This window comes from Colobus angolensis, unplaced genomic scaffold (assembly GCF_000951035.1).
Source record: "Colobus angolensis palliatus isolate OR3802 unplaced genomic scaffold, Cang.pa_1.0 Scaffold374, whole genome shotgun sequence".
In the NCBI taxonomy this organism is placed as follows: Eukaryota; Metazoa; Chordata; class Mammalia; order Primates; family Cercopithecidae; genus Colobus; species Colobus angolensis.
In genome coordinates this window covers 2,872,226-2,899,930 of record NW_012117088.1, presented here as the reverse complement: position 1 = coordinate 2,899,930, position 27,705 = coordinate 2,872,226, and the positions used below count along the sequence as shown (strand labels likewise).

At 43.4% G+C, this 27,705-nt stretch overlaps 1 pseudogene; it reads right to left on the bottom strand.

Moving 5' to 3' along the window:
- Nucleotides 1-21,330: 21,330 nt before the first annotated feature.
- LOC105520244 lies at nucleotides 21,331-22,073 on the bottom strand (annotated as a pseudogene).
- Nucleotides 22,074-27,705: the final 5,632 nt, after the last annotated feature.

Genomic DNA, 27,705 nt, shown 5'->3' with positions numbered 1-27,705 from the left:
ATTGGCCAAAACAAAGGGGCTACAGTCCCCATGCAAGTCCAAAACCCAGCAGGGCAGTCAAATCTTAAAGCTCCAAAATGATATCCTTTGACTCCATGTCTCACATCCAGGTCATTCTGATACAAGAAGTGGGACTCCTACGGCCTTGGGCAGCTCTGCCCCTGTGATTTTGCAGGGTACAGCCCCCGCCCTGACTCCCAGCTTCCTTCACAGGCTGGCATTGAGTGTCCACAGCTTTTCCCGGCACACATTGCAAGCCATCAGTGGATCTACCATTCTGGGGTCTGGAGGATAGTGGACATCTTCTCACAGCCCCACATTTCCCTTCTGCACTGCTCTAGCAGAGGTTCTCCATGAGGTCTCCACCCCTGCAGCAAACTTCTGCCTGGACATCCAGGCATTTCCATACATTCTCTGAAATCTAGAAGGAGGTTCTCAAACCTCAATTCTGACTTCTGTGCACCCACAGGCTCAAGCTGCCAAGGCTTGGGGCTTACACCCCTTGAAGCCATGGCCTGAGCTATACCTTGGCTCATTTCAGCCACATCTGGGATGCAGGGAACCAAGTAAGTCCTGAGGCTGCAGAAAGCAGCAAGGCCCTGGGCCCAGCCCATGAAACTACTTTTCTCTCCTAGGTCTCTGGGCCTGTGTTGGGAGGGGCTGCTGTGACCACTTCTCACATGCCCTGCAGACATTTTCCCCATTGTTTTGGTGATAAACATTTGGCTCCTTGTTACTTATGTGAATTTCTACTACTGGCTTGAATTTCTCCTCAGAAAAAGGGTTTTTCTCTTCTGTCACATCATCAAGATGTAAATGTTCTGAACTTTTATGCTTTGCTTCTCTTTTAAACATAAGTTTTAATTCCAAACCACATCTTTGTGAATACATAAAATAGGATGATTTGAACAGCACCTAAGTCACCTCTTGAATGCTTTGCTGCTTAGAAATTTCTTCCACCAGATACCCTAAATCTTCTCTCAAGTTCAAAGTTCCATAGATCTTTATGGCAGGGGCAAAATGCCACCAGTCTCTTTGCTAAAACATAGCAAGAGTCACCTTTATTCTAGTTCCCAAGAAGTTCCTCATCTCCATCTGAGACCTGGATTTCATTGTCCATATCACTATCAGCGTTTTGGTCAAAGTCATTCAACACGTCTCTGAGAAGTTCCAAATTTCCCATATCTTTCTATCTTCTGAGCCCTTCAGACTTATCCAACTTCTGCCTGTTACCCAGTTCCAAAGTTGCTTCCATATGTTGGGGTATCTTTATAGCAGTACTTCACTCCTAGTACCAATTTACTGTATTACTCCATTCTCACACAGCTATAAAGAACTACCCGAGACTGTGTAATTTATAAAGGAAAGGGGTTTAATTGACTCACAGTTCTGCATGACTGGGAAGGCCTCCAGAAACTTACAATCATGGTGGACGGGGAAGCAAACATGTACATCTTCACATGATAGCAGGAAGGAGAAAAGCCAAGCAGAAGGGAGAAAAGCCCTTATAAAATCATCAGATCTCAGGAGAATGCACTAACTATCACGAGAACAGCAGCATGAAAGGCAATGGCATCATAATTCAATTATCTCCCACCGGGTCCCTCCCACAACACATGGGGATTATGGGAACTACAGTTCAAGATGAGATTTGGGTGGGGAACACAGCCAAATCATACTACATGCACACTGAAATTTCTAGGATAACCATTTGAGAACAGCAGTAGAATGTACCACTTCCAGGTTAATACAAGGAGAAAAACTGAATTAGGAAAATATAATCTGGCCAGGCATGGTGGTTCATGCCTGTAATCCCAACACTCTGGGAGGCCAAGGCAGGAGAATTGCTTGAGCCCAGGAGTTTGATGAGACAGCCTGGGCAACATAGTGATACCTCATCTCTACAGAAAAATTAAAAAATTAGCCAAATATGGTGACACACATTTGTTGTCCCTGCTACTCAGGAGGCTGAAGTTGGAGGACTGCTTGAGCCCCAGAGGTATAGGCTACAGTGAGCCACAGTCATGCTACTGTACTCCAGCATGGGCAACACCTTGTCTCAAAAAAAAAAAAAATCCAAAGGAAGGCACAAAATAAGGGGGAAAGAAACATAAAAAAGGACATATAAAAAGCACAATATAAAATAGTAGGAAAAAATTCAAATATATCTATAATTACAAAAAGAGTAAATGGACTAAATGTTCCAGTTTAAAAAGACCAAGATTGCCTGAACATGTTTTTCAAATGTTTAACAACTTTATTGATGTTTAATCTACAAATTAATTCATCCATTTTAAGTGTACAGTTCAGTAAGTTTTAGTAAATTTATAGAGTTGTGGATGCATCACCATAATTCAGTTTTGGAATACTTCTATTACTCCAGGAAATTTTCTCATATTATCTGGGATCAATCCCCATTCCTACCTCCAGCTCATAGTAACCAGTGATGTATCTCTATAATTTTGTTGTTTCTAGATATTTCATACAAATCAAATAATATAATAAGCAGTCATATGTGTTTGCATTCTTTCACTGGCATAATGGTTTTGAGATTCTTCCACATGTGTGTCAGCACTTTTTTGCTTTTCATTGCTGGACAGCATTCCATTGTAGGGATATGCCAACGTTTGTTTACCATTCACTATTTAATAGACAGTTGGGTTGCTTCCAGTTTGAGCTATTATAAATAGTGTTTCTATGAGATTCCCATACAGGTCTTTGTGTGAACATATGCTTCCATTTCTTTTGGATAGATACCTAGGAGTGATTCTGGGTCACTGGGTAATTATATTTTTAACTTTATAAAGAACGATTTTCCAAAGTAGCTCTATCATGCTACATTTTCTCCAGCATTATATGAGGGTTCTGGTTTCTCCTCATCCTTATCAAATCTTAGAATTGTCAGTCATTTTTATTTCAGCCATTCTAGTGAGTGTGTAATGGTATCTCATTGTGGTTTTAATTTGCATTTCCCTAATGACTCATTCTCCTCCATTTTCCCAGTTCTTTTGATTGTGGTGTCTTCTTATGGTATGGACTTACACCTGGAATATATAAGAGCTCTTTATATATTCTGGGTATAAATCTTTATCAGATACATGTTTTGTAAAAATTGTCTCCCACTCTGTGGTTTGTCTTCTCATTTTTTGTAAAAAATTTATCATTCTAGCTTTGGATGTCATCAGGAGACTTTCTAAAATCCAATTATATACTTTATACAAGACAAATAAAAAATACAGAAAGGTTGATGGTAAAAAGATGGGGGAAATATGGATAGAATATTAACAAAAGAAAGCTGGACAAATAAATATTAGTATTGGACCAAGCATTACTATTTATAGTAATATAGTGACCCTATTTAGTGTCACCACATAATGATAAAAAATTCAAATCATTAGCTAACTAAAATAATCCTAAACTTACCTGCACCTAAATGATCCTGAACTGCAAGGAGAAATAAATCAATCTACCACCATACTGAGATTAACATTTTCTCCTGTTAATTGATATTCAAGGAAACCAAAAATAAATGGACTGCATAATAGTTAAACACAATCCACAAGTTTATACAATAGGAATTCTCTACCCAACAACTAGAGATCACAATCTTTTAGAAATCTCATAGAACATTTACAAAAGTGGACCAATACTGAGCCATAATGCAAGTCTCAACAACTCTTCAAAGTACTGGATCATAGAGTTATTTTCTCTAATCACAATGCAATTAAGTTAAAGATCAATAATTTAAACAAGATAATTAGAAAAGCTGCCAGCCACAGTGGCACGCATGTTCGTGTAGTCCTGGCTACTCAGGAGGCTGAGGCAGGAGGATCACTTGAGCCCAGGAGATTGCAGCTACAGTGAGCTATGATGGCACCACTGCACTCCGTCCTGGGCAACAAAGACAGACCCTGTCTTTAAAAAATAAAATTAAATTTAATCTAAAAAATAAAAAGGAAAAGCCCAAAGTGTTTGTAAATGAAGACACACACATTTTTTTTATTTTATATTTTGCATCACAAAATAAGTAATGAAAATTATAAAACATTTAGGACTAACCAATAACAAAATACTACAAATCAGAACTGGTAGGATGTAACTGAAGCAGTACTTTGAAACATGTAGAATCGCTGGCTCTCTCTTATTACTTGGATTATGTTGTTCCACAGGACACATCACAAATCCCTGACGGATTTGTCTGAATACAGCTGATCAAAGAAAAGGTAAAAAAGGTTTCTTGTATCATAGCCCTGAGGTAAATTTAATTGTTCTACTTTCTTGATGCATTGCAGATGTTTCTAGGGGCAACATCTCAGGACTATTAATAACATCCTCAGATAAGCCCTGACAGACGCCTCAGACCACCAGCAGCGGTTGGGGAAGCCACTCTCTCGGAAGACAAGAGTACTCAGGATGACCTTGATGCTGGTCATTACACCCACTGAGTAAACTGAAGGCAGGAGAATATATTGGGGAAATGTTGGCCTATAGAGAGCTGAAGGCTCCTCTTCACCGGCAGTCCCACACATACAAACGGAAGAGACAGAGAGAGGAAGAGAGGGGAGAGAGATCCACTCTCCACATTCCTTTCTAGGTGATGATTTCTTTTTTTCTTTTCTGTTCTTTGTTTTTCTTTGTTTTTTTTTTTTTGAGACAGAGTCTCACTCTGTCACCCAGGCTGGAGTGCAGTGGTGCGATCTTGTCTCACTGCAACCTCTGCCTCCTGGGTTCAAGCAATTCTCCTGCCTCGGCCTCCTAAGTAGCTGTGATTACAGGCATGTGCCACCATGCCTGGCTAATTTTTTTGTATTTTTTTTAGTAGAGACAGGGTTTTGCCATGTTGGCCAAGCTGGTCTCGAACTCCTGACCTCAGGTGATCCACCCACCTTGGCCTCCCAAAGTGCTGGGATTACAAGCGTGAGCCACTGTGCCTGGCTTCTTCTTTTTTTTTTTTTTTTTTCCAGACAGGGTTTTGCTCTTTTGCCCAGGCTAGAGTGCAGTGGCACGAACATAGCTCACTACAGCCTCAATTTCCTAGGCTCAAACAATACTCCCACCTCAGCCTCCTGAGTAGCTTGGACTACAGGTGTGCACCATCATGCCCAGCCAATTTTTTAAATTTATTTTTTGCAGAGACAGGGCTTCACTGTATTTCCCAGGCTGGTCTCGAACTTCCAGGTTCAAGCAACCCTCTCGCCTCAGCCTCCCAAAGTACGGGGACTACAGGCACGTACAGGAATGGGCCACCAGGCCCAGCCGATCATGCCTCCTTTCCATGAGGGTCAAAAGCTAGGGAATTTTTGAGCCAAAGTGCCAGTGGAGACCTTGCATTGGAATGCTGGAGTTAGACCTGGGTCCTCTTGTCTCTTACTTCCAAGCACTGTTTCTGAGCTGCCTTGCCCCGAGAAAGCCTGAGATGGGGCTAGAATTTTGATTTGAAGTCTAGGAATTGATCTGAAGTCTAGGAATTGTGGCAAATGCTTGTGTTTTCCCTCTCATTCCCTTAGAGAGAACAACCAAAGATGCTGCTCAGTCCATCTTTATTGTTATAGGCCTTATGTACTAGCAAATTAGCCCTCCACATGGATCAGGCCAGACCACCAGGGAGAAACCCACCCTGAGCCTGGGACAAAGGCTTTGGGCTCACAGAGAAAGTTTCCATTTCAGCTCCCTCCCTATACTTCTGCATCCTTAGCGCACATCCATGGCCCTGAGTCAAACTGCCTCAGTCACCAGAAACATGTTTGCCATCTTTAAAGAGCCCTAGTGCTGGCTATTGCATATGTTTCAGGGATGCCTGAGGCCGTGTACACATTCGGTGATTCATGAGAAGGACCCAGCATTTAGTAGCCCCATGGCTAGGGTTTACTACAGTGCGAGGATACATGACAAGATGAGCAACAGAAAAAGACATAGGCAAAGTCTGGAAAAATTCATGCATAGGCTTTTAATGCTCTCTCCCTCCCTTGAGGAGACACATGAAGTGAGCTCCTTTTGTCAGCAGTGAAAAATTCAGTAATGTATATGCAATGTTTCTGCCCTAAAAAGAGACTCAGCATTCAAATGTTTTCTGTGGTTGGCTATGTAGGCACCCTCTGCCTAGAAATAATCAGAATTCCAAACTCAAAGAAGGAAAGCAGGTATTCAGCATAAACCAAGTTGCTTGCGCAGTCTAGATACAATGAATCATTCTTATCAGCTAGAGAGTGGGTTAAAGTGCTATGCTCCCAGACACCAGCCAAGCGCCAGCCTCGTGAGCAAGCCCTTCCTAAAGCAGCAGCCTCAGGTCTGCTATGTTATTTCTTTTCTGCATGGCTTTTAAACCTGAAACCCCTTCCTTTCCTGTTTGTGCAGCTTTGTAGGGTAGGAAAATGTTATATAAAAGCTGGACTTCACCTTCACATTAGGCATCGCCACTGCTCTTTTGCACTTGAGCCCTGTAAGCTGTGTGTTTTCATCACAGTATTAACTAAAGCTGATATCCCCAGTAGGCTTAAAACTGTAGGATTTCTGCACAGAGACCCGCTGTTGGTCTGATGGGGCTTCCCTTTGTAGGAGACCTGTCCTTTCTCTCTGGCTGCCCTTAATGTTTTTTCCATCTTTTTAACCTTGGAGAATCTGATGATTATGTGTCTTGGGGTTGATCTACTTGTGAGTATCTTAGTGGTGTTTTCTATATGTCCTGAATTTGCATGTCAGCCTGTCTTGCTAGGTTGGGGAAGTTCTCCTGGATAATATCCTGAAGTGTGATTTCCATGTTGGTTCCATTCTCCCCATCTCATTCGGGTACTCCAATTAATCATAGGTTCGGTCTTTTTACATAATCTCATATTTCTTGGAGGTTTTGTTTGTTCCTTTTCATTCTTTTTTCTCTAACCTTGTCTGTGTGCCTTATTTCAGCAAGATGGTCTTCAAACTCTGATATCCTTTCTTCCGCTTGGTCAGTTCGGCTATTGATACTTGTGTATGTGTTACAAAGTTCTCATGCTGTGTTTTTCAGCTCCATTGGGTCATTTATCTTCCTCTCTAAACTACTTATTCTAGTTAACAGCTCCTGTAACCTTTTATTAAGGTTCTTAGCTTCTTTGCATTGGGTTAGAACATGCCCCTTTAGCTCAGCAGAGTTTGTTATTACCCATCTTCTGAAGCTTACTTCTGTCAGTTCATCCATCTCATCCTCTGTTCAGTTCCGTGCCCTTGCTGGAGAGGTGTTGCGATCATTTGGAGAAGAGACATTCTGGTCTTTCGGGTTTTCGGTGTTTTTTCATTGATTCTTTCTCATCTTCATGAGTTTCAAATCTTTAAGGCTGCTGACCCTTGAATGAGGTTTTTGTGGAGACTTTTTTGTTCATGCTGTTCATGCTGTTGGTTTTTCTTTCAATGGTCAGGTTCATCTTCTGTAGGGCTGCTGCGGTTTGCTGGGGGTTCACTTCAGGCCCTATTCATCTAGGTCGCTCCCACTCCTGAAGATGTCACTCGAGGAGGCTGGAAAACAGCAAAGATGGGTGCCTGCTCCTTCCTCTGGGATCTCTGACCTCAAGGAGCAGTGACCTGATGCCAGTAGGAATGCTCCTGTGTAGGGTGTCTGACAACCCCTGTTGGAAGGTCTCAGGTCTCACCCAGTTGAGTGGCACAGGGAGCAGGACCTGTTTAACATAGCACTTTGACTGTCCCTTGGTGGAGGTGGTGTGCTTTGCTCGGGGGAAATGCACTCATCTGGGCTGTCCGGATTCCTCAGAACTAGCAGGAGGAAAGACTAAGTCAGCTAGGCCGTGGAGACTATGGCCACCCCCCTTCCCCTAGGGGCTTAGACCCAGGGAGATCAGGGTTCTGTCCTTGAGCCCCTGGCTGGAGTTGCTGGAGTTCCTGCAGGGAGGCCCCACCCAGTGAGGAGGGATGGGCCAGGGTCAGGTCTGAAGAGGCACTATGGCAGCAGTCTGCCACAGCCAGTGTACTGGGCTGTGGGGAATATCTCCTGGGACCAACCCATCCAGCCTCCCTGGCTTCAGCGGGGAGAAAAGTGTGGCCTGGAGCTATAGTGATGGCTGCTACCTTTCCCCTACCCTGAGAGCTTAGTGTGTTAGGCAGCTAGCAGTCCCAGTGTTGGTTGCTGCGCCTCTTCCAAGGAGCTCAAATGGCTCAGACAGCAGGCAGCCACAGCTGTGGTGCTGGCCACTCCTCAGCTGGGAACTTGGCAGGCTTAAGCAGATTCTAGCTGAGTGGTTGTTGAGAATCTCCATGGCTCCATGGCTGAGACCCTAGGTCCCAGTGGAGTGGGCTCACGTGTGGGATCTTCTGATCCGTGGGTTACACAGTTCTGAGGAAAAAGCACTATTTTCCAGGCTAGGTAGCATGCTCACTCATCACCTCCCTTGGCTGGGGTGTGGGGGCTCCCCGACCCATGTGGCTCTCAAGTGGGCCACCGCACCACACTGCTCTTCCTTCCTCTCCATAGGTCATACCAGCCACCTAGTCAGTTCTGATAATAGAACCTGGACACCTCAGCTGCTGGCGCAGGATTCGCACGCTGTTATGGCTTTTGATGGGAGCCTCTGACCTCTGTTCCATAGTTTCACATGGCTGGGGAGGCCTCACAATCATGGCAGAAGATGAAGACCAAAGGGACGTTTTACATGGCGGCAGGCAAAAGAGCTCTCATTCTTTCCATGGCTGCACAGTATTCCATGGTATATATGTATGACATTTTCTTTATCCAGTGTATCATTGATGAGCATTTAGGTTGATTCCATGTCTTTGCTATTGTGAGTAGTATTTCAGTGAACATATATGTGTATATGTCTTTATAATAGAATGATTTCTATTGCTTTGGGTATATACCCAGTAATGAGATCGCTGAGTCAAATGGTATTTCTGTCTTTAGGTCTTTGAGGAATTGCCACAATCTCTTCTACAATGCTTGAACTAATTTACACTCCCACCAACAGTGTATAAGCGTTCCTTTTTCTCCACAACCTCGCTGGCATCTGTTATTTATTGACTTTTTAGTAACAGCCATTCTGACTGGTGTGAGATGGTATCTCATTGTGGTTTTGATTTGTATTTCTCTAATGAAGATCTGTGATGATTTTAACCCAGCTGCTTATAATAAGAACATGTGAATTTTAAAGGAATGTTTATAAATTATATTTTATAACAACTTCACTTGGAAGGTTTTATCTAAAAAACATCATAGTCAGATAACTCCTGTGTGATAGGCCCCAGGGACCACCAATAAGTACTGTGATAGCTTGTGTGAAGGAAACTCTTTGGGGGATGCTGGGTAAATAACGGGCTTTCATTCAACTTAACACGGGTGTATTGAGGGCTTACTATCTGCCAAGGGATATTCTTAGTGGAGGTAATAGAGCAATGAACAAAATAGATAAAACCTCCTGTTCTCATGAGCTTACGATCTATTATGGGTGGTGAGAAAATAAGCAAAATAATTAAATAAGATGAAGAAATGCTGTGCCTGCTCTGGGCAGCCTCTGCTTGCTTTGTCCCTCCCCTGCTAGGAACGTAAACTTCTGGTGCTGAGTTAGGTTCAGGGACCAGAAGAGTCCAAAGAATGTGAGCCTCACTTTAATGGAATTAAAAGCTTCCAGTTCTTTCTGGGCCATGATATAACCTATGACTGCAAAAGAGCAGTGGCACCGTACAAAGGTAGCTTTCTTGTCAATTCTAGTAAGACTTCCCTGAACAGAACAAAGCTATAGGAAAACAAGGCAGGGGGCAAAGGGGCAAAGTCATGACAAAATGTGCTGCTTTTCATTCCAGCAGAGTTGTGCAAGTATGTACATATGTGTGCAGTATCTTCTCCCAATACAAAATCTACCTGCAATACTTCACTTATTTAAAAAAGTTATTCATTAGTAAAATTACTCATCCTCTGCTCTCTGACCATAAAAAAAAATAGCACAGTAATAGTTCACAGAAAGTAATAATTCAAGACATCCAAAGCAGGTGAATACGTCATAGCCAACTACTCAGGCTCTTGCTTAAACCCTGGGTGCCCAGTAGTTTGCAGCTGTATGACACATCAAAAGAATTTATGATACATGGTAACTTTTTTAAAGTTTCATGGCTCAGCTGGGAATGGTGGCTCATGCCTGTAATCCCAACACTTTGGGAGGTTGTGGCAGGAGGACTGCTTGAGCCCAGGGGTTCAAAAACAGCTTAGGCAATATAGGAAGAAGCTGTTTCTACAAAAAAGTAAAAAATTAGCCAAGCATGATGGTGTGCACCTGTAACCCCAGCTTACTTGGGAGGCTGAGGTGGGAGGATCATTACAGACTGGGAGGCAGAGGTTGCAGAGAGCTGAGATCTCACCACTGCACTCCAGCATGAGCAACACAGCAAGACCCTGTCTCAAAAAAACGAGGTGGGGGGGTGTCATAGTTTTACTGGAATCATAAAGAACAGAATAGGCCAAGCATGGTGGCTCATGCCTGTAATCCCAGCACTTTGGGAGGCCAAGGCGGGTGGATCACCTGAGGTCGGGAGTTTGAGACCAGCCTGACCAACATGGAGAAACCTTGTCTCTACTACAAATACAAAATTAGCTGGGCTTGGTGGTGCATGCCCATAATCCCAGCTACTCGAGAGGCTGAGGCAGGAGAATCATTTGAATCTGGGAGGTGGAGGTTGCGGTGAGCCGAGATCGCACCATTGCACTCCAGCCTGGGCAACAAGAGCGAAACTCCGTCTCAAAAAAATAAAAAATAAAAAGAACAAAATAAACACCTTCCAAGAAATAAGGTGTTTATAGTAATAATAAAATTAGTTTAGTCTTCCAGTACATTTGTAAATGCAGAATTCAACATTCAGATATTTCCATCTCACTTAAAAAGTTATCCTGGCTTTTTGTGTGGTTATTACAAACAAGTCAACCAATGCCAGTTACAGTTGGCACCTTCAAGGAGCCAACCTGGAGGTTCAATAAAAACTTTAAAACAGCCCAATGCCCATCTTTCAGAAGCATGGCATGATAGTGTTGCTTCTGACTCTAAAAAATAAAAGATGTACTTTTTTAGAAACCATGTATGTCAGTATAATTGCTCCTCAGTTGTGAGTCAAGACCATAATTAAAGTACCTACCATCAAGTGAAAGAGTATGTAATTCATCTGGTAGGAGCTAAACTATTTTTACCTGAACAATTTCTTCTAAATATTATAAGTCAAGCACGATATCTCAAGCCTGCTGTAAAACATGTCCTACCAGTTTTACTATTCCACCAGAAACAGCATGCAAAGAGCTAGGTGCAGTGGTGCGTGGCTATAGTCCCAGCTACTCGGGGAGGCTGAGGCGGGAGGCTGGCTTAAGCCCAAAAGTTCAACACTGTAGTGCACAATGATCACATCAGTGAATAGCCACTGTACTCCAGGCAATATAGTGAGACCCTATGCCTTAAAAAAAACATGCAGAAGGGCTATGCCATGAATGCACATGTCGGTGTCATTTTGTTGATTACATCCCCATAGGATTTACTCACATCCATGTTTTCAGCTAGGGCCCTGTACAGCAGTGGCTCTGTCATCACCAGAAAACATATCGTGAAGAGAAGATATAACTGAGGGGGGAAAAAAATGTTCCTTAGGCACCTGGCAGCATGACTGTGAAGAAGGCTAAAATCACTAGCTCACACTGGCCTCTCAAACACTGCAAAGTTCAGAACAAAAGCTCACAGATATTATGTGCATAAGAAATCTGTCCCAACATCAGGCTTCACTTAAATACCCAGTTAGTAAGATAAGGGAAGGGTAAATGTACTAGGATCAATAGGGAATAATTAAAGCAAGCGCCACTTGATTCTTACAGCTGAATGATAACAGAAATGCTACATTGAATTTCTTTTTCTTTCAGAGTAAGCCAATGTATTAATAGTTTGAAAGAATATATCTTCCATATGATTCAAGCCATCTAGTCTTATCACCTTAAACCACAGCCCCTTATCACCTCCACCTCCACCTCCACCTCCACCCTAATGCCAATCACCAAATGCTGCAGCCCCGTAATGAATGCTAATTTGTCTAGCACTCTGGGAGGCCAAGACCAAGGCATCACGTGAGCCCAGGTGTTCAAGACCAGCCTGGGCAAGATGGCAAAACCCCATCTCTACAAAATATACAGAATTCGCCAGGTGTGGTGGTGCACACCTGTGGTCCCAGCTACTCGAGAGGCTAAGGCTGGAGGGTTGCTTGATCCCAGGAGGTCGAGGTTGCAGTGAGTCATGATAACACCACTGCAGCACACTGCACTGCCAGCCTAGGTGACAGAGCAAATAATAATAATAATAATAATAATTTGTCAAGCTATTAGAATAGTGGTCATGTCTATATTCATCTGCAGGAAGGAAAATAGGTAAGTGCTGCAGGACCTGCTTACTCCGCAGACAGCTTTCTATCCTTTTCTTTCCCTCTGTCTACATTATTATCCTGACCTGCTGTGACTTCACCAGCAGGAAGGTTTCAGCTGCCAATCCAGGGGAAACGCAGCAGCAGCAGCAGCGATGGGCTTCCTCCCGCAGGGGAAGGCTTGAAGGGTCCTTCACAGAACTGCCGACAGAGCAGTCTTTCCCATCCAGGGCAGCTGAGTTATTCCAAAGCCACCAGCAAAGATGACGACCCAGGATTAAGGCAGCTGACAAGAAGAATGGATGAACAAATCTTGGGCAAAGAATGAGGGTATAGAAGAGCAACACGCAACACATGTGGTTAGGATGTAAAAATAGTATTTCTTTAACGTCTTCTGGAGTTGATAGTAACTTTGAATTAATTCATTAACTTTGCATTTTTCTTTTGCATTAACTTTTTTTAAAAGGTCAGTACCGCAGCTGGGCGTGGTCAGCTCACGTCTGTAATCCCAGCACTTTGGGAGGCCCAGGTGGGCAGATCACGAGGACAGAAATTCTAGACCAGCCTGACCAATATGGTGAAACCCCGTCTCTACTAAAAATACAAAAATTAGCTGGGCATGGTGGCGTGCGCCCTACTCAGGAGGCTGAGGCAGGAGAATCGCCTGAAACCAGGAGGCAGAGGTTGCAGTGAGCCGAGATCGCACCGCTGCACTCCAGCCTGGGTGACACAGTGAGAGTCTGTCTCAAAAAAAAAACAAAGACTGTCTCAGTATCACAACCTATAATAGTCAAGATACCTCAGAGATCTTTTGTAAAAAACCGATGACAAATTCTAAAACACACACAATCATTAAAGATGTTACATAGCTTCAACGTAGCCTTAGAGCAAGTGGACTCAATAGACATAAAGGGCTTGTCTTAACCTAATAATAATAAATAACCATTTTGCATCAAGAGTATGAAATTCTGAAGATACAATCTGGGACACCTATCATGATGCTAATTTTTGCTAAATATTTCAAGTTTGGTACAAAGTAGAACCATATCTTTTAAAAAGCTTTTGAGATAACTCCGTACATTTTAAAAACAAAAACCTATCCTTATGTGCTAAAAGATTTTTTAAGTAGCAGTAATTTTGACATTAATTTGCTAATAATACTGCCTTAAATGTGAAAACACTAATATTAGCATCAGACCTCAGGAGCAATAACCTTTACAAACATCTCTCAGGATAACCATATTAGCAGTTGAAGAAAAGAGTGAATTCTCAAAACACAACTCAAAATGAATCTCCCTCGTCCTTTCTCTCTCTGGGGTTTTGTAGATAGATCTAAACTTACATTTTATTCATAATGTACAGCATGTCTCCAAAGACAGTTATCCAATATCCATGCATCCTGGTATTTATGCCCTTTTGGGGTCCCCTCTCCTTGAATTGAATCTCCTTGAATCTCCTTGAATCTCACTTTTGATCCATTGAAAGCTTCAGAAGTGATGCAGAGAGACTTCTTGGCTAGATCATAAGAGGAAAGCCCAAGTCTTTTGTGCTAAAATTCTTAATTGGGAGGACATTAGGTTGAGAGGGCTCAGCACTTTGGATTCCTACAAAAGCAACCTGAAACCCAACTCAGAATGAACGGTCATGGTCATAGCCCAGGAAAATGACACTTAAGCTTAACTAATCAGAAACCACCAACCAACCTCTAACTAGAGACTTTACCAATCAGAAATTGCCAATGAACCTCTAACTAGTGACTTTTCACTTTAACAACTCAAATTTTTTTTGTGGGGTTGTTGGTTTGTTTTTTGTTTTTTGTTTTTTGCCTTGCTTCCAAGAACATCTAGAGCTGCCCAATTCATGAGCTGTCTATTCAAATAAACTGTTAAACTTTGAATGTGCCTAAGTTTATCTTTTCACACTTAGAATCCTTGTCCTGGGGAATGCCAAACTCGCATGGAAGAAGCCCAACCACCCTGAGGCCTATGAGGTATGCGGAAGCCCAGGATTGCCACAGGGAACGGTCACGTGGCTGCATGGCCAGCCTTCAGCTCTTCAGCCATCCCAGCCCAGGCACCAGACATGAGAGTGAAGACACTGTTGTGGACGTCCAGCCAAGCCAAGCCTTCAAATAGCTGCAGCCCCAGCCTCTACCTCACTGCAACATCATTAGACATCCCAAGCAAAGTCCAGCTATCCCAGCTAGTGTCGGGGCTCCTTTTTCTGCCTAAGATCCAGGCGCACCAAAAGATTTCCACCCCCTCTCTCTAAGACCACGAATGTCACCATACCTGACCAGATTCTTTCACAAGATAACGTGCAAGTTAATCTGTTCCCTGATCCATTGATTCATTGTCCCCAGAAATCCTCTCAATGGAATTCTTCCACCCCTTCCTATAACCTGTTTTGCCAGGATGATGTATAAGCTTTTGAACTCCCTTGGGGGATGGGTAATCACTCTGTGATTCGCCTGGTGTACACATTAATTACATTTGTATGCCTTTTCTCCAATTAATCTGCCTTATGTGGGCTGATTTTTCCGAGAATCTTCAGAGGACAAAGAGGAAGCTTTCCTTTGACCTCTACGTTACTCAACCCACAGAACCAAGAAAGATAATAAATTATTGATTAAGCCATGAAATGTAAGCAATAAATATCCGGAACACTATATATGTAAAATAGCAGTTAGTGACCTATTTGGTAGATACGTATAGATAGCAACAAGCAACACACACTCCTGATTCAACACAGTGGTTCCCAGTTCTCACTGTGGGACATCTCCAAAGTGTCTCCAAAAACTTTAGAAACATTGTGAATGAACTGATATAATCTGACAATAAAACTAACTTCGTTTAGTCTGAAAAAGATATATATAGGGCATACTATTCCTTATGATGGGAATTAAACAAAAAGAAGTCAAAGAAAAATATCTGAGAAAATTGTACTCATAAATGAATCTTTTATTTAAGTAAATAAATCTTTTTTTTTTTTTCTTTTTTTGTGAGGCAGAGTCTCAATCTGTTGCCCAGGCTGGAGTGCAGTTGCATAATCTTGGCTCATTGCAACCTCTGCCTCCCGGGCTCAAGAGATTCTCCTGCCTCAGCCTCCTGAGTAGCTGGGATTACAAGCACATGCCACCACACCCAGATAATTTTTTGTATTTTTAGTAGAGATGGGGTTCCACCATGTTGGCCAGGTTGACCTCAAACTCCTGACCTCAAGTGATCTGCCCACCTCAGCCTCCCAAAGTGCTGGGATTACAGGTGTGAGCCACCATGCCCAGCATAGTAAATCAATCTTTTATTTCAATTTATTTCAATAAAAGATTGATTTATGGTTTTACTGATCATAAGTCAAATAAAAGTCTAATTTTAAATCTTTTATTTGAAAAAGGAGTGTTACCAATCTAAAACTGATTTCTGCCCTGAAAAGCTCCAGAAACAGGCAAAACCTCTACTGTAATTTTCAAAGTCTGAAGGCCTCAAAGGGTGATCTGCCTGCAACACCCCACCTGTTGCCTGGAAGCGGAATCAGAATCTGCGTTGTAACAAGATCTCCAGGTGAGTCATGCGTCCATTGAAGTTGAAGAAGTACTGGCATAGAGCAGCGGTTCCCAAACTTGTCTGCACATGAGAATCATCTGGGAATCTTTTTAAAATTCTGAAATCCAGGCCATACCCTAGACCAACGAAATCACCATCTCTGGATGTGGGACATAGGGATTGATGGTTTTGAAGCCTACCAGGTGATTCCAATGTGCAGCCAACTTTGAGACCCACTGGTCACCCTACATAGGGCACTAGGAAATCACTTGGGGAGCATAAACACTGATACTGGTTTCCACCCCCACAGTGTCTCCTGTCGCTGGTCTCAGGTATGACCCATGCAACTGGAGTTTTTAAAAGCTCTAGGTAATTCTCATGTACAGCAGTTTGAGAACCACAGACCTGGAGCTAGGCACAGAAGATTTCAAAATGGCAGCTGAGCCTGCACCACTTCTTGGGAAAGAAGGTTTTAGAGTCAGTGAGCCTTAATTAAAATGAACAGTTGGCCTCACAGTTTTCAGCTAACTCACCAGGTAGAATGACAGCATCAAGCTCGCTCAGGTTCAGGTCTGCCAAGTCTCGGACGTCCCTCCGGGCTCTCCTGGCACTTTCCGCCAGCACATTGCTCGTCTTTCTGCTGGGCTCTCTTTCAAGTGAGTAACGATGAGCATCTGCTCGACATTAGGCGCAAATACCTTCACCTTCAAAAACAGAAATGAAAACACATGATGTCATTGCCGCTATGAAAACAATCAAGCAACTCTATCTCAGAATCTAAACCAGAAAGCCAAGACCGAAAGCCACGAAGTGATTCTGTATGACTTCAGGGCCAACATCAGCTACAAATATTATAGCTCAACCACAAAGAAGAAAGTGCAAGGGGCCTTCTAGAGGGGGAAAAAAAGCTACAAATTAGCTTCCAAAAGGAAGGGAGATCAGATAGATCACAAAGAGGTGGATTTTCAGATATATATAGATATAGATATAGATATATTCTTTAAATAGATGAAAGGGAATGAGAGGACATAATTTTATAGATAAGAACATACAGGACTCAAAAACACTGGAGGATTAAATCAGCCCTTGAGATCCTTCAAAGCAGTGCTTCTCAAGCTGGCTAACTGCAGTTACAATCACCTGGTGAGCTTGGGCACCAACAAGGCGAATTCAGTGGAAATCTCTGGGAGTGAAGAGGCAGCCTGAGCCTTGCTCCAGCTTAAAATCTCCCCAGGCGATTCTGTTTGTCAGGGCTGGCAACCACTAATCTAAAGCAAATGGGAGATAAAACTCAGGACTGTGAGTTAAAACCCCAGAGGCTTCAATGCCAAGACCCTGAAGCAGGGCATCTGGTAGCTCTCGCTTGATTCACCTCCATGTATCCAGCCCCACCAAGCTCTGGGTCACCCCCCGGTTCATCCTCAGAAACACTTGAGAGGGGAGGACATCACTCCAGTTTCCCTATCCCCAACCCTGGGATCCTGCAGGGGCCCTGATCTAGAGAAACATGAGGACTTGGAGGCAAAGGAGGAAGCTCAAGGGAGATACCCGTATATTGGGGGTTGCCTTTGAGCCACACCTTCTTCACTGGCTTCTATTCCAACCTAAAACTCACAGGTCAGCTTCACCAGGAAGCGCACAAGGTTGGTCTGAATCAAATGTCCCTTGACTCTCTGAAAGGGTGGCATTAGGGCTGGGAGGCATAAAATCAAAAGACTCAGCCTCTTGTTACTAAACTTTGTATTTCACTAAAGTATATGCTAAGATTCTAAACATTCTTCATATGCTGTTTTACAAAATTGAATAATAGCTCCTATCTGACATACCATATATACATACATATATGTGCTTGGAATCTCACACACACACACACACATACATATATATATATATGAAAAGACTTTGAATATTCTGAAGGGCAAGAAAGATGCAGATACAGGCTGGGCATGGTGGCTCATACCTGTAATAGCAGCAGTTTGGGAGGCCAAGGTGGGAGGATTGCTTGAGGCCAGGAATTTGAGATGAGCCTGGGCAACATGAATATGTTCTGGGGATGGACAGTGGAGATGGCTCCACAGCATTGTGAATGCACTTAATGCCAGTCGCTTGTACACTACTTAAACATGGTTAAAATGGTAAAGTTCATGTTATATATGTTTTACTCCCTTCCCCTCCCCTCCAAAAATTAAAACTAAAAAATTAGCAAGGAATGGAGGTGTGTGCTGCAGTCCTAGCTACTGAGGAGGCAGAGGTGAGAGAATTGCTCGAGCCCAAAAGTTTGAAGTTACAATGAGCTTTGATCGTGCTACTGCACTCCAGTTTGGGTGACAGAGCAAGACCCCATTTGTTTAAAAAAAAAAAAAAAAAAGCTAAAAACATGGATTTGATTTTAAACAATTCTCCAAACAAGTTGGCCTTCAGTTGTTTCACGGAATAATCATATCAACATGCTCAAAAAAAAAAAAAATTGCTAAGAACCATGGATTTGATTTTAAAGAACTCTCCAAACAAATTGGCCTTCAGTTGTTTAACAGAATAATCAGATCAACATGCTCAAGGAGTGAAACACATTTTTGACAAGTGCATGTCCCTTGGAACTGATAAGAAAGCACTGACGCATTTACTGGGTTGTAATCTAGACACAGTTAGTCCATGTACCTCTCCTGGTCTTCACCTCGAGTACAGAGACCTGAGTTCATTAAATACTCACAAACCCCAGCGTGTAAGATATCGCCCTTCATCCGTTAGGAAATCAATAACTACTCATTGAAAGGATGAATGAATAACACCCACATTAATCTTAATACCCCTCAAGTGAAACAGGTGCTAGATATCTCCTTTCCTAAGTTTTAGAGAAAAGAGAATTGACTTCTAGGACTGACTTTGTCACTACTCAGTGATGACCTTAAAGAAGTCATTTTTTCTCCCAGGGAAACAGCCAGGAAATTGAACAGAGATGCCCGCCAGCTTCAAACTTAAAGTCCTGTAGACAAATAAACTAATGAACTGTATATTTTAACTGATTAAAAAGAAGGGTGCAGCGGCTGTGGTGGTTCCTCACGAAGTTGAGTACTACCATGATTCCACTTCTAGGTATATACACAAAAGAATTAAAAGCAGGGACTCAAACAGGTATTTGTACACCCATGTTCATAGCAGCATTATTCACTACAGGCAACAACCCAAATGTCCATCAACGGATGAATGGTACACAAAATGTGTTATACATACAAGGAAATATTATTCCGCCTTAAAAAGGAAGAAAATTTTGACACACGCTACCACACGAATGAACCCTAAGGACACAGGTCAAGTGAAATAAGCCAGTAACAAAAAGGCAAAGAGTATACGATTCCACTTGTAGTAAACACCTAGAGTAGACAAAGTCTTAGAGATAGAAAGTAGAACGTAATAGAGGCTACCTGGAGGTGGGAGAAAGGAGAATGAGGAGTGAGTGTTTCACGCTTGCAGTTGCAGTTTGGGCTGATGAATATGTTCTGGGGATGGACAGTGGGGATGGTTCCACAGCACTGTGAATGCACTTAATGCCAGTCGCTCACACACTACTTAAAAATGGTTAAAATGGTAAAGCTCATGTTATATATGTTTTACTCCCTACCCCTCCCCTCCAAAAAACAAAATACTGTTGGCAAAGGGGCAGCAGGTGAAGGGCGGGCAGGTCTGGACTGTGAACATCCCTGCTGCCCGTTTTTTGTATAAAGCCCAGCTGGGTCGCTGGAGATCCAGCGGATTGTGCAGACGGAGGCCTGTTGGATATGGTTTAAAAAATGAGAAGCCCCAGGCCGGGCCGGTGACTCAGGACTGTAAGTCGCTGCCCAACCCTTTGGGAGGCCTAGGCAGGTGGATCACTTGAGGTCAGGGGTCAGGAGTTCGAGACAAGCCTGGCCAAAAATGGTGAACTCCTGTTCAAAAAAAAAAAAAAAAAAAAATTAGCAGGGCGTGGTGGCGGGCGCATGTAATCCCAGCTATTTGGGAGGCTGAGGCAGAAGAATCTCTTGAACCGGGGAGGCGGAGGTTACAGTGAGCCCAGATCGTTCCAATGCACTCCAGCCTGGGCGACAAGAGCGAGACTCCGTTTTAAAAAAATAAATAAATTAGAAGCCCCTGGGGAGGGAGAGCTTTAGGACAAATACCTAATGCATGTGGGGCTTAAAACCTAGATGATGGGTTGATAGGTGCAGCAAACCACCATGGCACATGTATACATATGTAACAAACCTGCACGTTCTGCACATGTATCCTGGAACTTAAAGATAACATGACATGACATAACATAACATAACATAACATAACATAACATAACATAACATAACATATTAGAAGACCGAGAGAGGGAAAACAGCCTAGGGACGGGTTGCCCCCGCCACTCCGCAGGCTTCAGAAGAAAGAGAAAGCGCCCCCAGGCCCGTGCAGCCCGAACCTAGCCCCGCGCAGCCCGGACCTAGCTCCGCAGCCCCACATATCCCAGAACGTCCGAAGCTGAGTGTAGAGCCGCCAGCTCCCACCTCCGGCTGCGCCCGCGCGCCCCCTTGCGGCGGATCCCGCTCTGGCGCATAGCCCCCCTGGAGCGCTGGCGTGTTGGCTTTGGGGTCCCAGGTGGGAGAGAGATCTGTCCGCTGAACTTGCGCATCGCGGGCCCTGCGGAAGCTGCAGAGATTCTGTCCTTTTTGTTGGGAGGGAAGAGTGAGGGCGCCAGGGAGCCATAAGCTAGATTTTTATTAATAGATAACTTTTATTTGAAAATTATCTTTAAACGAAAGAGCAAGGGGGAAAAATGGATTCTATCCTTTGCTGGACTACTAAAAAGTAACTTCCATTCAACTTATTTCAACAGAGAATGTCGATATTGATATGCAATATTTTAATTGTTTTAAAATATTTAATTGTGTCCAATAATTTTTTTAACTGCTCAGTTCCCAAGCTGGAAGTTGAAGTGATGTTTTTGACAGGGAAGACTAAAGAAAAGACCCCATTGCATCTTCATCGGAGCCGGAGGGCAAAAAAAATTCGTAGTACACTTAACATGGACAGTCTGAGATCAGGACACAGCGTGGGCTGTAACTAAGGGCAGCGGAAGCAGGCAGCGTTGGCTAGGATGCCGCTGCCCCTCATGACATTTTGTCTCATAAACTTAGCAAGTTCTTAGAAAGTCCAAAACGCCATATGTGTTGCCTAGTTTTCTTATATGGTCACAGGAAATAAATAGGAAAAATGCAGATAATTTGCATTTTATGTGATAATTTTTAAATAAAAGTTACTTGTTAATAAAATTTCAGGTAGGATGCTCCCTGAGTTTCTTCCGTACAACATCATTCATTGACCCGATATTTGAAGAAAAGTTATTTCATGTTTTTTTGAGAGCAGGTACTGTTTATTAACTGGCCAACTCAGAAAAATAATCATGGTAGACACCTTAGTTCATCATTCTAATAAGCCTGTTGATCTGGTCGTCCCTGTTGCCAGCACCTCCACCTTCTACAAAATGGGTGGTCTTTTTCTTTATTCTGCCTCATGGAGAAGATAATTTGAAGGACCACAGGAAGTTATTTGCTTCTTTGAAACATTTTCTAACAGTATAGATCTCATAAATCAGATCTTCCATGCAGATGATGCCATATTTACCAAGAGATGGAGCAATCAAAGCGTTATCTGTCAAAGCAATTCGCTTCTTACTGATTTTGCCGTAACCATGCTTGTAGATTAGTTTATTTACTGACTTCAGATTAGGGTACCCCCTGCAATATATGGTTCTACAATCCTCAGCATGTTAATCGAAGCCTTGTTAAGCTTCACAAAGGTTCCACTGAAGATCTGACGAAGGTGAAGAAGCTGCAACACTTTTTGGACCTTTGGACCCACACCACTAATACCTCTGATCCTGATGACAAACGCCAATTTGGGTTCTTCAGGTACATAGAAGTTGCCAGCTTTTCTTGCCATCTTTGCCATTCAAATTTCAGTTCTGTATATCTGCCTATATTCTTTGTGATACTGCTTTGCTTTTTCATAGATAAGCTTCCTCCTTGCCTTTCGAAGCATCTTTTGGGCAAACTTCTTTCTCAGGCATCTGATCTTCAGCTCTGTGAAATTCCTTTGCTTTTTCTTAAGGGTTTCTGGTACAGCAGGAACCTTCTTCTTCTCTTTGACACTCTCCATGGTTCCAGCGGGAAACGAGGAAACTATTCTTTTATTATGGGAGTTATACCTGATGTAAATGACGAGTTGATGGGTGCTGACGAGTTGATGGGTGCAGCACACCAACATGGCACAAGTATACATATGTAACAAACCTGCACGTTATGCACATGTACCCTAGAACTTAAAGTATAATAAAAAAAATTAAAAGATAAAAAAGAAAAAAATAAAAGTAAATAAAAAGATGAAATCTGCAATCTCCAGCAAACACTACTTTCCCTACTGGATCTTTAAATTATTAGTCCCATATTCCTCCAATAAAAATTCACTAAGCCTTTATGTCCTGGGTGCCGAATAAACCCTGCATCTGCTTTCAAGAAGAAACCTGCCTTTCTTAACCTGGAGGTAGATTGCTGCTCATAAGTGACAGGTGGAGTACTGTAAATCCCCGAGGGTGATTCTAGCCCTTGACCCAGTAGGCTATTTACTGTCAATGATGCCCAGATTTAGAAAGAAGACGCAAACATGGTGTCGACACCAGACGGGGCAAAGAGCAACTGCTTGTGGGAAACACACATGCATCCATCATCACTGCAGATGAGGAGGAAAAGGAGGACAAGGAGTGAATTTGAAAAGCAGGATAACTTAGTGAGGGTCTGAGTGCCCAAGATCAAATCTCACTCCACACTCACTGCCTTATGTGATCCTGAGAAGTTACTCAAAATATCTGTACCAACATTTCCTCAGTCTGAAGGTAGGAAGTAGCACCTTTTGCATAGGGTTGTTGGAAAGATTAAAAATAGTAAATGTCATCTGTGTCAAAATCTTGATACTAGTGTATTTCTGTTCACTGTTTGTACCACTTTAGTTTCCTTGATATATGCTGATTAAAAAAACAAAAACAAAATTTGACTGGGCCCGGTGGCTCATGCCTGTAATCCCAGCCCTTTGGGAGGCAGAGGCAGGCAGATCACCTGAGGCCAGGCATTTCAGACCAGCCTGGCTAACGTAGCGAAACCCCATCTCTACTAAAACTACAAAAATTATGTGGGCCTGGTGGCACATGCCTGTAATCCCAGCTACTCTGGAAGCTGAGGCAGGAGAATATCACTTGGACCCGCGAGGCAGAGGTTGCAGTGAGCTGAGATTGCACCACTGCACTCCAGCCTGGCCTACAGAGCAAGACTCTGTCTCAAAAAAAGAAAGAAAAAATTGATTAAAATGTCTAATTGGCTTTTATTAGTGACTCATAAAACAGGCAGTTGCTATTCAAAATAGAGGGAGCTTCAATGAGCCTGGCAGACCAGCTGGTTTTCCTAAGGTAACTTGAGGAGAAATAGGGAAACTGAAATACAAAAAGTGAATTAGTTAACATCAGGTTACTTCAGGTTACTTTCCTTATAAAGGGTTAAAGCAGAGAGGACTTCCTTATCATGCTGACTCAGGCTGACTGGGCCTTTTCTGATTGCTTGCTGTAAATCTCTTGTTTTGGGGAAAAGCCAGTCTATTTGGGAATTTTCTTGTTTACGTTTCAGTTTGATTACATGGCACTTAGCACAAGTGACCCCATTTTGGTTCAATCTGTTGCGACCTAATGCAGGAGCTCAGTCCAAAACCATGGCCTCTCATACATTTTATTTAACAGCACAAAGAAAAGAGTTTCTGTTCTGAAGCCGATTTTCTTGAGGCTATTGATAAACCGATCACAACAGAACTAAAAAATATATACAAGATTAAAGAATTGTCTAAAAAATGTAATGTAACAAGCAAAAGATTATAAATCCAAATCACTCGATTTAGGATTAGGGTGAGGTATTCATTATGGCTCCACAGTTTGTTTTTAAGTGTCACCTAATAAGTAGATGTCACACTCTAATCTCTTCCTTAAGTGAATATTATACATTTTAATTTTATTAAATTCACACTTAAATTATGCTTTTTTTTTTTTTTTTTGAGGCGGAGTCTCGCTCTGTCGCCCAGGCTGGAGTGCAGTGGCCGGATCTCGGCTCGCTGCAAACTCTGCCTCCCGGGTTCACGCCATTCTCCTGCCTCAGCCTCCCTAGTAGCTGGGACTACAGGCGCTCGCCACCTTGTCCGGCTAGTTTTTTGTATTTTTTAGTAGAGACGGGGTTTCACTGTGTTAGCCAGGATGGTCTCGATCTCCTGACCTCGTGATCCGCCCGTCTCGGCCTCCCAAAGTGCTGGGATTACAGACTTGAGCCACCGTGCCCGGCCAAATTATGCTTTTAAAATTATCTTTGGGTCGGGCATAGTGGCTCATGACTATAATTTCAACACTTTGGGAGGCTGAGGCAAGAGGATTATTTGAGCCCAGGAGCTTGAGACCAGCATGGGCAACAAAGTGAGACTGACTCTACCAAAAACATTTTATTTAATTAGCCAGGCATGGTAGCACAGGCCTGTAGTCCCAGCTACTCAGGAAGTGAGGTGGGAGGATCGCTGGGGCCTGAGAGGTCAAGGCTGCAGTGAGCCACAGTCATGCCACTGCACTCTAACCTGGATAAGACAGCGAGACCCTGTCTCAAAATAAAAATGAAAATAAAATAAAAATATCTTTGAACTAAAATAAATTATGCTTTAGGCAAGTGAAATTGTCAAAACTCTGAAAATAGAACCTACATGTAGTTGATGTATTTGTTTAGCCCAGTTAATCATGTAAACAACAGGTAAGTATATCCAAGTTTCCCAGAAACACTTTGGGGGTTCATTAATTTTTGGTTACCTTCAAGATTTTCTTAACCTCTTACATTAACATTTGTGTCAGGGTCAGGCTCATGCCTTTAATTCCAGCACTTTGGGAGGCCAAGGCAGGAGGATCGCTTGAGCCCAGGAATTCGAGACCAGCTTGGGAACATAGTGAGACTCCTTATTACTACAAAAAAATTTAAAATTATCTGGGCATGCTGGTACATTCCTGTAGTCCAGCTACTATAGGGGCTGAGATGGGAGGATCACTTGAGGTAGGAGGCTGTGGCTGCAGTGACTGTGATTGCACTACTGCACTCCAACCTGGGTGGCAAAGTGAGACTCTGTCTTAGAAAAAGAAAAGGAGTAGAAAATTAGTGTGTCTAAGGCCGGAGCTCTTAGGCAAACTGGTGACGCTCCTTCTCAGAATAATGTTTTTAATGCCTAAAATAAAAAATGAGATTGTAAGTGAGAAACCAAAAATTAGCTTGGACTTTAATCTGCCCTGGTATTCATTAGCCCGGACTGATAAAACCAGCCTCAAAATTACCAGAAAACAATATTTCTCTCAAACCACAGCAAATCATAAAGTGTCATAACAACGTCCTTCCTTTTCTCCTTAAAATTTTTTCTTTGTTCTTTTTGCTGATTCCTTTATTCAAGTTGCCGTGTGTGTCTGTGTCTCTGTTGTCTCCGTGGAAAGCCAGAGCCACATGGTCCTAACAGTTGCGCACCGGGAAGCATAGGCTGATCTGAAGAAGACACTTCAATCGTGGGCGATGTGAAAAATTTTCTCTATGCCTGGTGTGGCAACAGGAAGATGACCGCATCCTGTGAAATTAGAGCGCTGGGGAACAAAACCAGGCAGAAATTCATGTGTGAGGTTCAGGTGGAAGGGTATAACTACACTGGCACAGGAAATTCCACCAATAAAAAAGATGCACAGAGCAATGCTGGCAGAGACTTTGTTAACTATTCGGTTCGAATAAATGAAATAAAGAGTGAAGAAGTTCCAGCTTTTGGGGGTAGCATCTCTGCCCCCACTTACTGATACGCCTGACACTACAGCAAATGCTGAAGGAGGTTTACCAACAACCATGGGAGGGCCTCTTCCACCACATCTGGCTCTCAAAGCTGAAAATAATTCTGAGGTAGGAGCCTCTGGCTATGGTGCTCCTGGGACTGAGGAGCCAACTTGAAGGTGAAACACCGTCTCTAATAAATAGGGAGGCTGAGGCAGGAGAATTGCTTGAACCTGGGAAGTGGAGGTTGCAGTGAGCCGAGATGGCATCACTGCACTCTAGCCTGGGCGACAGAAGGAGACTCCATCTCCAAAAAAATAAATAAATAAATCCAATACTAGGAAGTGCTTTCTTACCATGAGAGCTCCCTGCACACAGAGTGAGGAGACAGCGACAGCAGAAGCAGGACCAGAGGTCTCCACCACTGAACAAGGTCAACCTGAATTTGTTTTTGTAGCTCTGGGAAGTCTTGAACTGAATGGGAGGTTCTACTGTGGCCCTCTAGTGTGTGGTTCCAGGATTTGTAAACGCTCTAATTCACGTTTTTTGTTTTGTTTTGTTTTTTTGTTTTTGTTTTTAAGCTGTTCCTGCTCATTGCTTTTTAAGCCAGGCTCAAGTGTGGGTCCACAGGGAATACCTCAGGTGCCCTTCAAATCAGATACTACATTTCAGCTCTCAGGGCTAGAATGCTTCCCACTCTTACTTGGTCAGGTCTTTGAAGAAGCCAGTTTAGCCTTGGTAGTTTTGAATTTGGCCATAGTATACGGAGGAGAGCTAGGTAGCTTCCAGAACGCTTAGACAGATGTGTGGTAAAATGCAGCCCGATCTGAACCTCCGCAGAAGCCCCGCACCTGGTGCAGCAAGTGGGCAAAGGAGTGTGTGTTCAAGGCAGGGTACTCAGTCCCACCTGTAATCAAGAGATCTGGAGGGCCCGGGGAAGTCAGTGACACCCCCACAAGGCACACACCCTCCAGTGGATTGTGATGGTCATCTCTGGCTACCAAAGCCACCTTGCTTATTCCCATAGCCTTACAAACATTATGATGCTTCACACGAGTTGTGGGTGAAGTGAGAGAGTTGGAAAGTCCCGGTCTAAGGCTCTGCAAAACTGCTCTCTGGTACAAACAAGTGACTATGGCAAGACCTTGAATGTACTACGTACAGACTTAAGTCAGTATTTGTGCCTAACAGCAAAGCAGGCCATGAGAGGCTCCTCAAAAGTCAGGTAATTGATGCCATTGTTTTCTTGACGTAGTTGAAGAGTCAGAGAAGAGAAGGTGATGCAGAAGCTTCTCTCCAGTTAAGTGACAGATCCAAGCAAGGAACACCTGCCGGTGGCGGGAGTGGTAGGGGAGGGGGTGGATTCGGCAGCACTCGGGTAGTGGCAGGGACCACATATTGTCGGCGTTTAACCACTGTTATCACTGGCCCAGGTCGAGTGAGGACAAATCATTTCCCCACTAAGCTCTTGGGGAGTGGCAGGGACCACATATTGTCAGTGTTAACCACTGTTATCACTGGCCCAGGTCGGGTGAGGACAAGCCATTTCCCCACTATTGTCTCTTCTTCCTCACTGCACCCCCAGCTCCGCACCCTCAGCCCCAAATACACATTCTCATTCACTCAACGTTTGTTGACACCTAGCGTGGGCCCTGTGTGATGGGGTAAAAGTTCGGTGTTGGGAGGAGCCCCAGTGACAGATTTTCGGTTTCGGTTTGGTTTTGGTGGTGGCTGCTGGGCAGGGACAGCTCAGTTCATAAAAGAAGAGGCCCCAGGTCTGGATCGAATTCTCCCGGGAGCCAGACCAAAGCGCCTTCCTGGACTGCAAAGTGCGGCAGCCGCCGTGGGCAGGGTGCGGCGAGGCGTCACGCGCGGGAACCTGCGCTTGCTGCCAAGCTCTGGGCCTGACTCGCCGGGGTAGGGCG